Source organism: Equus quagga, chromosome 17, assembly GCF_021613505.1.
Source record: "Equus quagga isolate Etosha38 chromosome 17, UCLA_HA_Equagga_1.0, whole genome shotgun sequence".
In the NCBI taxonomy this organism is placed as follows: Eukaryota; Metazoa; Chordata; class Mammalia; order Perissodactyla; family Equidae; genus Equus; species Equus quagga.
Genome location: NC_060283.1, coordinates 7,073,959 through 7,087,840, shown reverse-complemented (window position 1 = coordinate 7,087,840; position 13,882 = coordinate 7,073,959). Strand labels below are relative to the sequence as shown.

Genomic DNA, 13,882 nt, shown 5'->3' with positions numbered 1-13,882 from the left:
AGGGCATCCGGGGGTGGACAGAGGCCCCCTGTTTATTAATCACAGATGGTATCGTCCCCGCCACGGAGTGGACTCAACCCAGCCGAGGACTCTGGCTCTCAAGCTGCCTGGAAGGTGGAGCGTCGTACGGGCCGTACCACTTGGAGGGGGGAGTATGCAAGGGACAGATTTTACAGACTTTAGAGAAATCAAACGTTTTAGAGCCTCGTTCCAGGGGGGTTCGCAACAGTATGACAAATAAGATGCTTTCCGGGAGAAGTGGATTCCGAAAAGAGAAATCTGTCTCTTCCATGATCACCCCCAAATTGTGTGGGAGTGAGTTGGGCCCCCGTGGCTGCTGCTGATTGGTCAAGATAGAGTTACGCGGACCAATAAGAAAAAGAAAGGAAATCTGATGGCCTATGGGAAGAGAACAGCAGGTGAGCGGTTGCTAGGGGCGGAAGGCGGCGTTGCCTAGGACTAGATCCAAGCCCAGCGGGAGGAGAGTGCGGAAGGTGCAGGTTGTGGGCGGGTTGCTGATGTCTGCCTTGAGAGCCTGTTTGCTGTGCCACGCAAGGGAGGGGCAGCCAGGTGTGCTGGGGACAGACCTCTAATTCGGGCTAATCTTGGGATGGGAGTATTTCGTGCAAAGATTGACTTCAGTTCCGCATGCCCGCACCCCTCCCCGTGCCTGCAAGTTTCTGTCCTTGTTCAGTCCTGGGCCGTAGCGACAACTCCCCTGGTCCTTGGCCTGCCCTGTATTTCAGTCTCTGTCTCGGTCGCAGCCAACTCAGTCTGGTCATTGACAGAATGGAGCTAATGCACCCACTTTGTGCCTTGCGTTTTCCTCCGTCATCTCATTTAACCATCAGTCGCTAAAGTTCGTGAGCTAGGTGGTGCTATCCTCACTCTATACGTGGGACAGTTGAGGTTGAGAGATGTAACAAGACCTGTCCTGGGATTGGCATCAGGTCTGTCTAACTCTAACTTCCCGTACTGTTGGCTTCAGCCACCTTAACCACCACCTGTTGACCTGAATTGGTCTGACTAGTTTAGTTTGTAACCTGTAACTGATTTGGCTGCCCCATAAGGCCATCTGTGACTTTTTATTGACTGCATCCCACGGTCAGCTTTCAGTTCTTACCTCACTCAACCTCTCTCCGTTTCTTAAAAGTCTTCTCCCTGAGCTTCTGTGATCCTGCATACCTCTGCTTTTCTCTCTGGCTATATATCTGCCCCTTTCCTGTGCCCATCCTTTTATTTAAATGTTGGTGTCCCCGTTGGCCCCTTCTGTTTGCTTTCCCTGCATGATCCTCTTTGTTCCTGTGATTTCAATACCTCCACTCAGTTGCTGATGACGCCCGTGTCTGGTCTTTAACTGGGATCTCTCCTGCTTTTAAAACAATTCAGTGTCCCTAGTCCTCCACCCCAACCCCAGCTCCAGAAACCTGGGCATCACGCCTGCCATCTCCCTCTCCATCTGCCCCCACATCCAAAATGGCAGTTAAGTCCTTTATTCAATTGTCTACAAATACGTATTCCATGCTGCTTGTTCTAGGAACTTAGGATGTCAGTGAACAAAGATCTCTGCCTTTGTGAAGTATCATCTTGGTAGATGTGATGGACGATAAACAATATACATTAAGAGAATTATCTAATATGTTGGAAGGTAATAAGTGCTAGAGGGAAAAAGTGGAACAGAGTCAAGGGATCAGGAGTGCGGTGGGTGCTTGAAGCAGACTGCAGTGTCAGCAAGACGGTGACATTTGAGCAAAGACTCGAGGGAGGTGAGGGCATGAGCCAAGTGGATGTCTGGGTAAAGACTTGCAGCTAGGTAAGGGTGGACTCGGCCTGGTTTCTTGGAGGAAGTGAGTGTGGCTGGAGTGCAAATAGCAAAAGAGCGAGCAGTAGGACAAGGGGCCAGGGCCAGATGGTGCTGGCCATTACAGGGACGTCGGCTTTTACTCTGACATGAGGAGCCGTGGGAGGGCGTTGAGCAGAGGTGTCACATGCTCTGCTTAGGTCCCCTCCATCTCCTGTGTTGGAACAGAGCGTAGTGGGGTGGGGGACAAGGGTGGGAGCAGGCAGACCAGTTAGGAAGCTCTTGCGGTACATTAGGCAAGAGATGAAGTCCTATTGAGCGTCTCTAGAATTCCTTCTTTCTTTTCCATCTTCATCTCCTGGTTCTAGTCCAGACCGTCATCATCTCATGCCTAGGCAAATGCAACAGCCACCTAATTGGTCTCCTTTCCTATACTCTCCTCCCTATTTATTGTCCATACAGGGGCCAGAAAGATCCTCTGACACCTCAGCTTATATCTCGCCTCCCCTCCCCGTACTCTGCTCTTCAGGCATATGTCCTGTTTGTGGGGGCCCTGGATGTATCATACATCCCATGCCCCAGTAGGACCCTCACTTTTTATATAGGCCTTTCCTCTGGCCACGAATGGCTTTCTCCTCAAATATCATCACAGACAACATTGCCTAACTTCTCAGGCTGGACGGGGGCCTCTTCCGTTTGTTCCCACAATGCTTTCTGCTTTCCCCATCGTGGCATTTAGCACCCTGTGCTGATATTGGCTATGCATTTATTTTATTTTATTTTATTTTATTTAAGACTTTATTTTTCCTTTTTCTCCCTAAAGCCCCCTGGTACACAGCTGTATATTTTAGTTGTGGGTCCCTCTAGTTGTGGCACTGGCTGTGGATTTAAATATCGCTTGCACAGGCCCTGAGCTTAAGGATGGGAGCCTGAGGAGTTTTTCCTCACTCTGAACAAAGTAAATTTCTGAGCAAAGAATATCACTGGTGTTAAAGGAAATCATTTTATTATGATAAAGGGGTCAGTCAATCAAGAAGACATATAATAATCCTACCCATTTATACACCTCATAACAGAGCTTCAAATTGCAAGAAGCCAAAACTGACTGAACTGCAAGGAGAAATAGGCAAATCCATAATAACAGTCAAAGATTTCAATAATCCTCTCTCATTGATTGATAGAACAAATAGGCAGGAAATCAGCAAGGATATAGTAGCCTTGAGCGACACCATGAACCACTGTCAACCACTTGACCCGATGGCCATTCATAGAACTCTTCACCCAACAACAGCTGAGTACATTTTTCTTAAATGCATACAGAACGTTTACCAAGACACACCTATTCTGGGACATTTCTCCACACTAGCAATGACCAATCCAAAAATAAAATCAAGAAAACAATTCCATTTAAAATGCACCAATAAATTTAAAAGAATTCAAGTCACGTAAAGTATTTCTATGACTATGATAGAATTAAGTTAGAAATCAATAAGAGAAAGATCCTTGGAAAATCCCAAAATATTTGGAAACAACACACTTCTAAATAACCAATGGATTAAAGAAGAAATCAAAAGGGAAATTATAAAGTAATTTTTAACTGAATAAAAATGAAAACAACATATAAGCATTAGTAGGATTCCACTAAAGAAGTATTTGGGGAAAATTTATAGCACTAAATGCTTATATTATATTCTATGTTAGAAAAGAAGGCAGGTCTCAAATCTGTGACCTCAGTTTCCACCTTAAGAAACTAGAAAGAGAAGAGCAAATCAAACCCAAAATAAGCAAAATAAACAAAATAATAAAGTCCAAGAGGAAATCAATGAAATGAAAAACAGAAAAACAATAGAGAAAATCAATGAAACCAAAAGCTCCTTCTTTGAAAAGATCAATAAAATTGATAGATCCCTAACCAGACTCATCAGGAAAAAAAAGAAAAAGACACAAATTACTAATAATCAGGATTGAGAGAGGTGACATCACTTCTACAGATATTATTATGGAAGTATTAGATATTAGGGTAGTATTAGTAAAGTAGATATTAGAGAGTATTATGAAAAATTTTATACCAATAAATTAAACAATTCTTAAGAATAGGGGCAAGGCAAGGATGTCTGCTTTCCCTCCTTCCACTCAATGTTGTACTGGAGATCCTGGCCAGCGCAATAAGGCAAGGAAAAAAAAGGCATACAGAGTATAAAAGAAGAAATTAAACTGTCTTATTCACAGACAACATGATTATCTATGTAGATAATTCTAAGGAATCCACAAAAAAGGTACTAGAATAACTGAGTTTAGCAAGGTTGCAGGATAGAACATCAATATGCAAAAAGCAACTGCATTTCTAAATACTATCAGTAAACAATCAGAAATTGAAATTTTAAAAATACTACTTACGTAGCATCAAAAATATTAAATGCTTAACATGTTATTTAATATTTAACGAAAATATTAAATGCTTTTATTAAATTATAAAATTTATTTTAAAAATATGCAAGACCCGTACACTGAAAAGTACAAAACATTGCCAAGAGAAATTATATATCTAAATAACAGGAGAGATATACCATGTTCATGGATCAGAACACTTAATACTTCTATGATGTCAGTTTTCCCCAAACTGATCAATAGAGTCAATGCAGTGCTAGTCAAAATCCCTGTAGGCATTTTGTAGACATTGACAACTCATTCCAAAATTTATATGAAAATTCAAAAGACTAAGACAACCTTGAGAAGGTTGAACAGAATTGGAGGACTTATGCTACCTGATTCCAAGATTCACTATAAGGCTCCAGTCATTAAGACTGTGACATTGGTGTAAAGGTGGACATATAGATCAGCGAAACAGAATATAATCCAGATATAGGATGACATTTTTTTTTTAAGATTTCTTTTTTTTCTTTTTTCTTTTTCTCCCCAAAGCCCCCCGGTACATAGTTGTATATTCTTCGTTGTGGGTCCTTCTAGTTGTGGCATGTGGGACGCTGCCTCAGCGTGGTTTGATGAGCAGTGCCATGTCCGCGCCCAGGATTCGAACCAACGAAACACTGGGCCGCCTGCAGCGGAGCGCGCGAACTTAACCACTCGGCCACGGGGCCAGCCCCTAGGATGACATATTTATATTGATTTTTGATAGAGGTACCAAGGCATTTCAATAGCAAAAGATAATCTTTTCAAAAGATGGTGCTGAAACGATTGGGTATCCGTATGTGCTAAAACAAAACAAAACCAGAAACTCATCCCCTACCTTGCATCCTATACGAAACTTAACTTGAAATGTATCATAGACCTAAATATATAAGCTAAAACTATAAAACTTCTAGAAGAAAACATAGGAAAAAATCTTAATGATGTTGAGTTAAGCAAAAACTTCTTAAATAGGACACAAATAGCATGAACTATCAAAGGAAATAAACGGGTAAATTGGACTTAATCCAAATTACACTTTTGCTGTTCAAAAGCCGCTATTAAGAAAATGAAGGGGCTGGCCCCGTGGCCGAGCAGTTAAGTTCGCGCGCTCCGCTGCAGGCGGCTCAGTGTTTCGTCAGTTCCAGTCCTGGGCGCGGACATGGCACTGCTCATCAAACCACGCTGAGGCAGCGTCCCACATGCCACACCTGCAAGGACCCACAACGAAGAATATACAACTATGTTCCGGGGGGCTTTGGGGAGAAAAAGGAAGAAAATATAATCTTTAAAAAAAAAAAAAATGAAAAGGGGGCTGGGCCCGTGGCGTAGTGGTTGAGTTTGGTGTGGGCTGCTTTGGCGGCTGGGGTTCATGGTTTCGGATCCCAGGCATGGACCTACACCACACATCAGCCATGCTGTGCAGGCAAGTCACTTATATAAAGTGGAGGACGATTGGCACAGATGTTAGCTCAGGGCTAATCTTCCTCAAGCAAAAAAAGAGGAAGATTGGCAAAAGATGTTAGCTCAGGGCTAATCTTCCTCAGGGAAAAAAGAAAAGCAAAGAAAAAGTTTGGGGGAAAATATGTGCAAAAACATATGTCTGGCAAAAGATTCATATCTAAAATACATAAAGAATTCTTACAATTCAATAACAAGAAGATATAAAAGCTAATACAGGGGCCAGCCCCGTGGCAGAGTGATTAAGTTCACGTGCTCTGCATCGGCTGTCCAGGGTTTTGCTGGTTTGGATCCTGGGCGCGGACATGGCACCGCTCATCAGGCCATGCTGAGGTGGCATCCTACAGGCCACAACTAGAAGGACCCACAACTAAAAATAAATGACTATGTACCAGGGGGCTTTGGGGAGAAAAAGGAAAAATAAAAAAAATCTTAAAAAAACAAAAGGCTAATACAGAAGTGGGCAAAAATTTACCAAAAAATGTCTGCCAATAATCACATGAAAAGATGCTCAACACCATTAATCGTTAGCTAAATGCAAAGGAAAGCAATGAGATACTACTGCCAATAGAATGACTAAAAGACCAGGCTAAAAGGCTAAAGACTCAGCACATCAAGTAGCGGTGAGGATGTGGAGCAACTAGAATTCTCATACATTCCTGGTGGGGATGCAAAATGGTATGGCCGTGTTGGAAAACAGTTAGGTAGTTTTTTATAAAGTTAAACGTACATTTACCATATGACCCAGTGATTCCATTTTAGGTTATCCAAGAGAAATGAAAGTGTATGTGTTTACACAGCTATGTATGGCGAGCATCTCGGGTGGTGGCATCTCAGGGGCAGGGGTGGGGGAGGGGTGGATTCCACAGCAGCACAAGCAAACGTTTTTGGGTGTTGGAAACATTATATGTCATGATAGTATACGCATTTGTCAAGCACACCAAACTATATACTTAAAATTGGTAAATCTTATTGTATGTTAATTATATCTCAAGGAAGTTGATGCACAAAATTGTTGTAAGTGAATATACGTTTTGACCTAGACCTTTGATTTTCAGGAGTCTATCCTGCTTAAGAGCGTGTACACAGGCCCGAGGATGATTCCTACAGCATTCTTTGACATAGTAAAACAATAAAACCGCATGTCCATTAGGAAGAGAATGGTTAGATCCATCTTGTCCAATAATATTCAACCCTTTAAAAAGGCAGATTTAAAAGGATATCAGACCCATTCATGATAAATATGACCCAAAGTAGGAATATATCGGAACTTCCTGAGCCTGATAAATGACATCTATGAAAAACACACAGCTAACGTCATACTTAATGGTGAAAACCGAATGCTTTCCCTCCAAGATCAGATACGAGAAAAGAATGTCCACTCTGCCACTTCCAGTCAACATTGTAGCGAAGTTCTAGCTGGCAATTAAGCAAGAGAAGAAATAAAAGGCATCGAATTGGAAAGGAAGAAATAAAACTATCTCCTTTTGAAAATGACAGGATCTTGTATATAGCAAATCCTAAGGAATTCATACCCTCCCCCAACAAAAAACTATTAGAGTTAATAAATGAGTTTAGCAAGGTTGCAGGATAGAAGATCAATATGCAAAAGTCAATCGTATTTTTATACACTAGCAATGAACAATCGAAAAATGAAATCAAGAAAACGATTCCACTTACAATGCACAAAAAAATGCTTATGGGGGCTGGCCCCGTGGTGTAGCGGTTAGCTTCGACACACTCACTTTGGCAGCCCAGGTTTGCAGGTTCAGATCCCAGGTGTAGTCCTACGCCACTCATCAGCCATGCTGTGGTGGCGACCCACATGTAAAGTGGAGGAGGATTGGCGCAGATGTTACCTCAGGGCTAATCCTCCTCAGCAAAAGGAAAAAAAAAACGCTTATGAGTAAATTTAAAAGAAGTATAAGACTGGTACACTGAATATTACAAAACTCTTGAAAAGAATTAGAGACCCAAATAAATGGAAAGATATCTCATATATATGGATTTGAAGACTTAATCCTGTTAGATGACAATACTCGCCAAAAGTGATCTAAAAATTCAGTAGTCCCTATCAAAATTCCAGTTGCCTTTATCGGAAAAATCGACCAGGTGATCCTAAAATTCATGTGGAAATGCATGAGGCCCAGAGTAGAGAAAACAGTCTTGAAAAGGAAGAACAAAGTTGGAGTACTCACACTTCCTGATTTTAAAACTTACTACAAAGCCACAATCATCAGGATTATGTAGTACTGACATAAGGATAGACAAATAAATCAATGGAGTAGAATTAAGAGTCCAGAAATAAACCCATACATTTATAGTGAATTGATTTTCAGCAAGGGTGCCGCGGCCTGCCCGGTGGCACAGTGGTTAAGTTCGCGTGTTCCACTTTGGTGGCCCTGGGTACACTGGTTCAGATCTGGACCTATGCCCTACTTGGCAAGCCATGCTGAGGCAGGCGTCCCACATATAAAGAAGAGGAAGATGGGCACGGATGTTAGCTCAGGGGCGGTCTTCCTCAGCAAAAAGAGGGGGATTGGTGGCTGATGTTAGCTCAGGGCTAATCTCCCTCAAAAAAATTAATTACTAAAACAATAAAATAAAAATAAAAAACAAGGGTGCCAAGACAATGCAATGGGGGAAAGAATAGTCTTGTCAACAAATGATGCTGAGGCCCCTACCTTACACCATACACAAAAATTAGCTCAAAATGGATCAAAGACCTATATGTAAGACCCAAAACTATAAAAGTCTTAGAAGAAAACTTAGGCATAAATCCTCATGACCTTGGCTTAGATAATGGTTTCTTGGATATGACACCAAAAGAACAACAGAAGAAAAACTAGATAAACTGGACTTCATCAAAATGTAAAACTTTGGGGCGGGCCTGGTGGCGCAGCCATTAAGTGCGCACATTCTGCTTTGGTGGCCCAGGGTCCACCGGTTCAGATCCCAGGTGCAGACATGGCACTGCTCATCAAGCCATGCTGTGGCAGGCGTCTCACATATAAAATAGAGGAAGATGGGCACAGATGTTAGCTCAGGGCCAGTCTTCCTCAGCAAAAAGAGGAGGATTGGAAGATGTTAGCTCAGGGCTAATCTTCCTCAAAAAAAAAGTAAAACTTTTATGCTTCAAAAGACACCGTCAAGGGGCTGGCGCAGTGGCGCAGTGGTTAGATTCACACATTCACTTTGGCGGCCTGGGGTTTGCTGGTTCAGATTCAGGCACAGACCTACAGCACTGCTTGTCAAGCCATGCTGTGGCAGCGTCCTACATATAAAGTAGAGGAAGATGGGCACGGATGTTAGCTCAGGGCCAGTCTTCCTCAGCAAAAAGAGGAGGATGGGTGGCAGATGCTAGCTCAGGGCTAATCTTCCTCAAAAAAATAAAAAAGAAGAATGTGAAGCAAAATAACTCTTATGGAGGCAGGGTAAAGGAGAAAGGAGACTGATTTGAAAATACGTAGTAAATTTGAACATGTGTGTACCCTTCAACCTAGCAATTTCACTCCTAGAGAAACTCCCCAGATGTATAGAAGGAACATACACAGAATATTCATTGCAGCACTGTTCATAAGCAAGGAAAATTGTAAACACCTAAATATGCATCCTTAGAAGAGAATGCATAACTTGTGATTTAATCATGCAATGGAATACTGTATAGTGAAAACGAATGAAGAAATTCAACTCGGAGAAATCTCTAGAACATGACGTTGATCAAAATAATAAGTTGCAGAAGAATACACACAGTATGATACCATTTACTCTATTTTGTTTATGGATAGAGATATACTAGTAAAAGTATAAAGAAATACACCAAATTTAGGATGGGGAGGTGGGGAGGATAAGAATTTTATTAGATGGGGGCCAGCCCCATGGCCAAGTAGTTAAGTTCACCCGCTCTGCTTCGGCGGCCCAGGGTTTTGCCAGTTCGGATCCTGGGCGTGGACATGGCACCACTCGTCAGGCCATGCATGCTGAGGTGTCATCCTACAGGCCACAACTAGAAGGACCCACGACTGAAAATACACAACTATGTACCGGGGGGCTTTGGGGAGAAAAAGGAAAAATAAAATCTTTTAAAAAAAGAAAAGAATTTGATTAGATGGAGACGCAGGAGGAACTCACCTGCATTTATGGCGTTTCCCTTCCTAAGCTGTGGGGGGTACATAGATGTATCTAAATTTTTCTCTTTTTGTAATCTGAAATATTTTGGTAAATGTTTCAGGTAAATCTGTGTCCTGACTTACAAAGATTTCTAAGACATTTTCTTAAGTTAAAAAAGTAACTTCCAGAATAATGTTATAAGTATGATCTCAATTATGTAAAGAAAAATTAGCTGCATGTGTATATTTGTATACATATTATGTACCATGTATTATACGCACCTGTTAAAGAGGAGGACACTGTTGACAGCGGACATCTCTAGGGAAAAGAGAATGAGGGGAGGCGTGTTGTGAAGGGAGACAGCTGCGTTTCACCCTGTATGCTTCTGAGCAGCTTAAAACCATATGAAAGTGAATGTATTCATCTATTCCTTGTGTAATAATTTACAAAATGATTTTGAAGATTTCAACGAGTCAAAAAATGCAGATACCCCATGACCCAGCAATTTCAGTTCTAGGATCCATCCTGACAAAGAATTCACTGAAGCACGGTGTCTAATAGAGAAAGTTTAGAAACAACCCATATGCCCATCAATAGGTAAACAATTAAATTCTATATCCATACGGTGGAATGCTATAATAAGAACTCAAGTTTACTAAATGCTTAGCATGTGCCAGACTCTACAGTCGTGTTTTCATTTAATGCTTACGATGAGGTGGACACCATTATTTCCCTCATTTTACAGATGAGGAAACTGAGGCTCAGAGAGGTGAGCCATATGGCCCAAGTCCCTCAGAATGCAGACACAGGATTTGAACCCAGGTCCGTCTGTTTCCGCAGTCACCCCGGGTGACCACCATGCCTCCTAAACTCAGGCATTAAAAAGGATGAGTTGAGGGGCCAGCCCGGTGGCAAAGTAGTTAAGTTCCTGCACTCTGCTTTGGTGGCCCAGGTTCGCTGGTTCAGATCCCAGGTGCAGATCTAGCACCGCTCGTCAAGCCATGCTGTGGCAGCGTCCCGCATAAAATAGAGGGAGACTGGCATAGATGTTAGCTCAGGGACAATCTTCCTCACCAAAAAATAAATAAATAAATAAAGGCAGCAGCAATTCTGCTTGCTGGGAGCCACGTGGCAGGGTCAGCCCGAAGCTGCGTGGAGGAGGGCGCCAGTGGCCTTCTGAAGGACAAGCAGCTTTCAGATCAGAGACGTGAGCTGCCTGCCCATGGGCACATCTGGCCCATGGGTGAGTTTTGTTTGACCACCATGGTGTTTACAGTTTTTCTAAATTAGCTGCCAATGCCTAAAATGGATAAGATTTCTCATAAGTGAGGATTCCTGGCTTCTCCAGCAAACCTGGCCATCTGGCCCCCTGGGCCCCACTTCCCGAGGAGAGGCGTCTGGATGGGGACAGTGCTCTCCAGTTCCCCACAGCCCGGGCCACTCTTGCGCATTATCTGTCCCAGCTTTGTGGACACCGGCTTTGCTACCTGCTTGGGGAGGGCGTTGAAATGGAGACATTCTTCCCACTCCTTGACCAGCAATGCCCACTCCTCAACACAGCTGAATATCACCTCCAGGGGCACACACACCAGGGCTGTCTTCCATTGTTCATTCAACACACATTTACTCAGTTCTATTTCTTCTCTAGACTGAGCCCACGTTGGGCACACTGGAGACAAAGAGACAAGAATACCCAGCCCTCGCTTTCCAGAAGTTCACAGTCTGGAAGGGGAGACAGCTAGAAACAGCTACATCCAAGTGTGATGAATATGGTGGCAGAGTTGCAGGTAAGGTAGTGTGTGTGGTGAGAGCATGCCCCTGAAGGGGGTGTGTGTGTGTGTGGTTGGTGAGGACGGGGAACAGTGCCGCAGTGGAGACAATCCCAGAATGCCTGGGAAGTGGCTGTCCCTTGACAGTCATCTCTGCATTCTCACGTTCCCTCCGTGAAAGAGAACAGAGGAATCGTCTTTCCACTTTCTGGATGGAACACTCCCGGGTACTCCCAGGCCCTCTGCATTTCCAGAGTGACCACCCAGAACTGTACCCCATGTGGGACTGACAACCCATGAGAGCTCATCTGTGTGCAGACCCATGTGAGCTGGTCTTAGAGCAGTCTATGTGCAGGGGCCGTGCCAGGTGCTGGGGACATCGTGGAGAGCAATATACAACTTCATGGAGCTTTCGATCTCCTGGTGGAGAGATGTATTAACTAATGGCAGGCTCTCTGACCATCTGGTCCCATGGCTGGTACGTAGGATGTCCTCAGCAAACATCTGTGGAACGAATGAATGATTGAGGAAATACAACATGGTCCAAATTCCTATCCTGTCAGAATTAATGTTAACATTCTTTTAATTAACATTCTACACATTTTTATTGAGCATTAACAACGTGATAGACTTAGAGGTGAGATTTTTGGAGGATTCATGCCAAAACACCCAGTCCTTCTCTGCTCAAGGTCAAGTTCAGACCCAACTGAGAAATAGACACACAGGACAGACAGAGATCAAAACGTCACTTTGTTACCAATAAAGTAGTTGTGAAATGCCACTTTAGGTCTGTCTACAGCTCCCTGAGTTGGACAGGCTTACCCACTCTGCTCCTGCAAATTTCTCCTCCTTTGGGCCGCTTAATCTGTGACAGAAGGCAGAGCAGAACACACGTAGCCTGCAGGCAGGCCGGTCCTGAGAAGAAAGAGGAAAGGGCTGCACAGAGCATGCCCAGTTTCTTCTAACAACCTCACCAACTGGACAGTCTCTCTTCTTCCAAGGACTGAGTGAGAGCGAGTGGGACAAGGCCAGGAGTGTTAGTTACTCCGGAAAAGGCCCCCATGTGGCAACAAGAGGAATGAGAAGTAATCTTTAGAGCCCATCACTCAAACCAAAACAATCAATTAGCCAACCAGTCAGTCAACTGATCAGTCTCAGTGTTTAATGTAATTTAAGCAGCAAAAGACTGTGTTCTCCTTAATAGGCTAGTACATTATAGAGGGTCATAAGTTCTTTATCACTTTTCCCAGAGAGGTGGGGTTTATTTCTTCACCCCCTTGATTCTGGCCTTGGCCTGTGACTTACTTCGAACAAATAGAATACAGTAGAAATGATGCCATGCCAACTCTGGGCTTACCCTGTAAGAGAACTGGCAGCTTCCCCTTCCTTCTCTTGGAACCCAGCCACCATGCTGTGAGGAAGCCCAAGCAGTCCTGTGGGGAGGCCCCTGGAGAGGAGAATCGAGGCCCCAGCCAACAGCCAGAACCTACTCGCCAGTTGTGCAAGTGAGCCACCTTGGAAGTGAATCTTCCAGCCCCAGTTGAGCTGTTCCAGACGACGCCACATGGAGGAGAGAAGAGCTGCCCACGCAAGGCCTTGCCCAAATTGCAAAGTGGTGAGGAAATAAATGAGTGTTATTGTGGCAAGCCTCTAAGTTTTGGAGTGGTTTGTTTTACAGCAATAGATAACCAAAACAGTGGGCATCACATCTGTCTTGTCTCCCTGTTCCCAGGTCCAGGTCCAGGGCCTGGTACAAAATCAGAGCTCAGTGAGTATTGAAGGAGTGAATAAACAAATGAATGGATGGATGGATGGATAAGTGCATTGTCTTGGGCCTGACAGCCCTGGGGTGGTAGGTTCTGGCAGAATCAGGAACCCAGGGTGTAGCAGCTTTGTGGAGGATAAGGGGACAGTCTCCGCTGAGATTGTTATAAATCACTTCCTGGGCAGAGTCCCTGTCAGATCGACTTGAGGTGGCCTGTCACCGGCAGTGCACACACAGCTGCTCAAGGGAGACGATAACTGCAGTCGAGGGACCCAGAAGCTCCACGGTGCAGTGGTTTGAGAGCCACGCCGTATGTGCAGGAACCACACCGGCAGAAGGGATGCCTCAAGGGCCGCCATCTCACTCACCCCCAATTTCATTCAGTTCCAGATTTAAGTGTCACATGATTCGCAACTGCGGAGGAACACCCAGAACACGTGGTTTTTCCGTTCCGGCCCCCGCAGTCCAGGCAGGCAGCGGGAGGAGGCTGGGGCAGACGCTGAGTGAGCCAGTTGGCTACACCCGCTTCCACTCACTGCTCCGACAAAGGCCTTCCCAACGGGGCATTTG

General features: G+C 44.1%; 1 long non-coding RNA gene across 1 annotated transcript; it reads left to right on the top strand.

The window, feature by feature from the left end:
* The first annotated feature begins 290 nt into the window (after nt 1-290).
* Nucleotides 291-13,183, top strand: LOC124229501 (uncharacterized). The gene is made up of 3 exons (XR_006885894.1): nt 291-419; nt 11,427-11,565; nt 12,951-13,183. It is a non-coding gene; the product is annotated as an uncharacterized LOC124229501 (long non-coding RNA).
* The last annotated feature ends 699 nt before the right edge of the window (nt 13,184-13,882 follow it).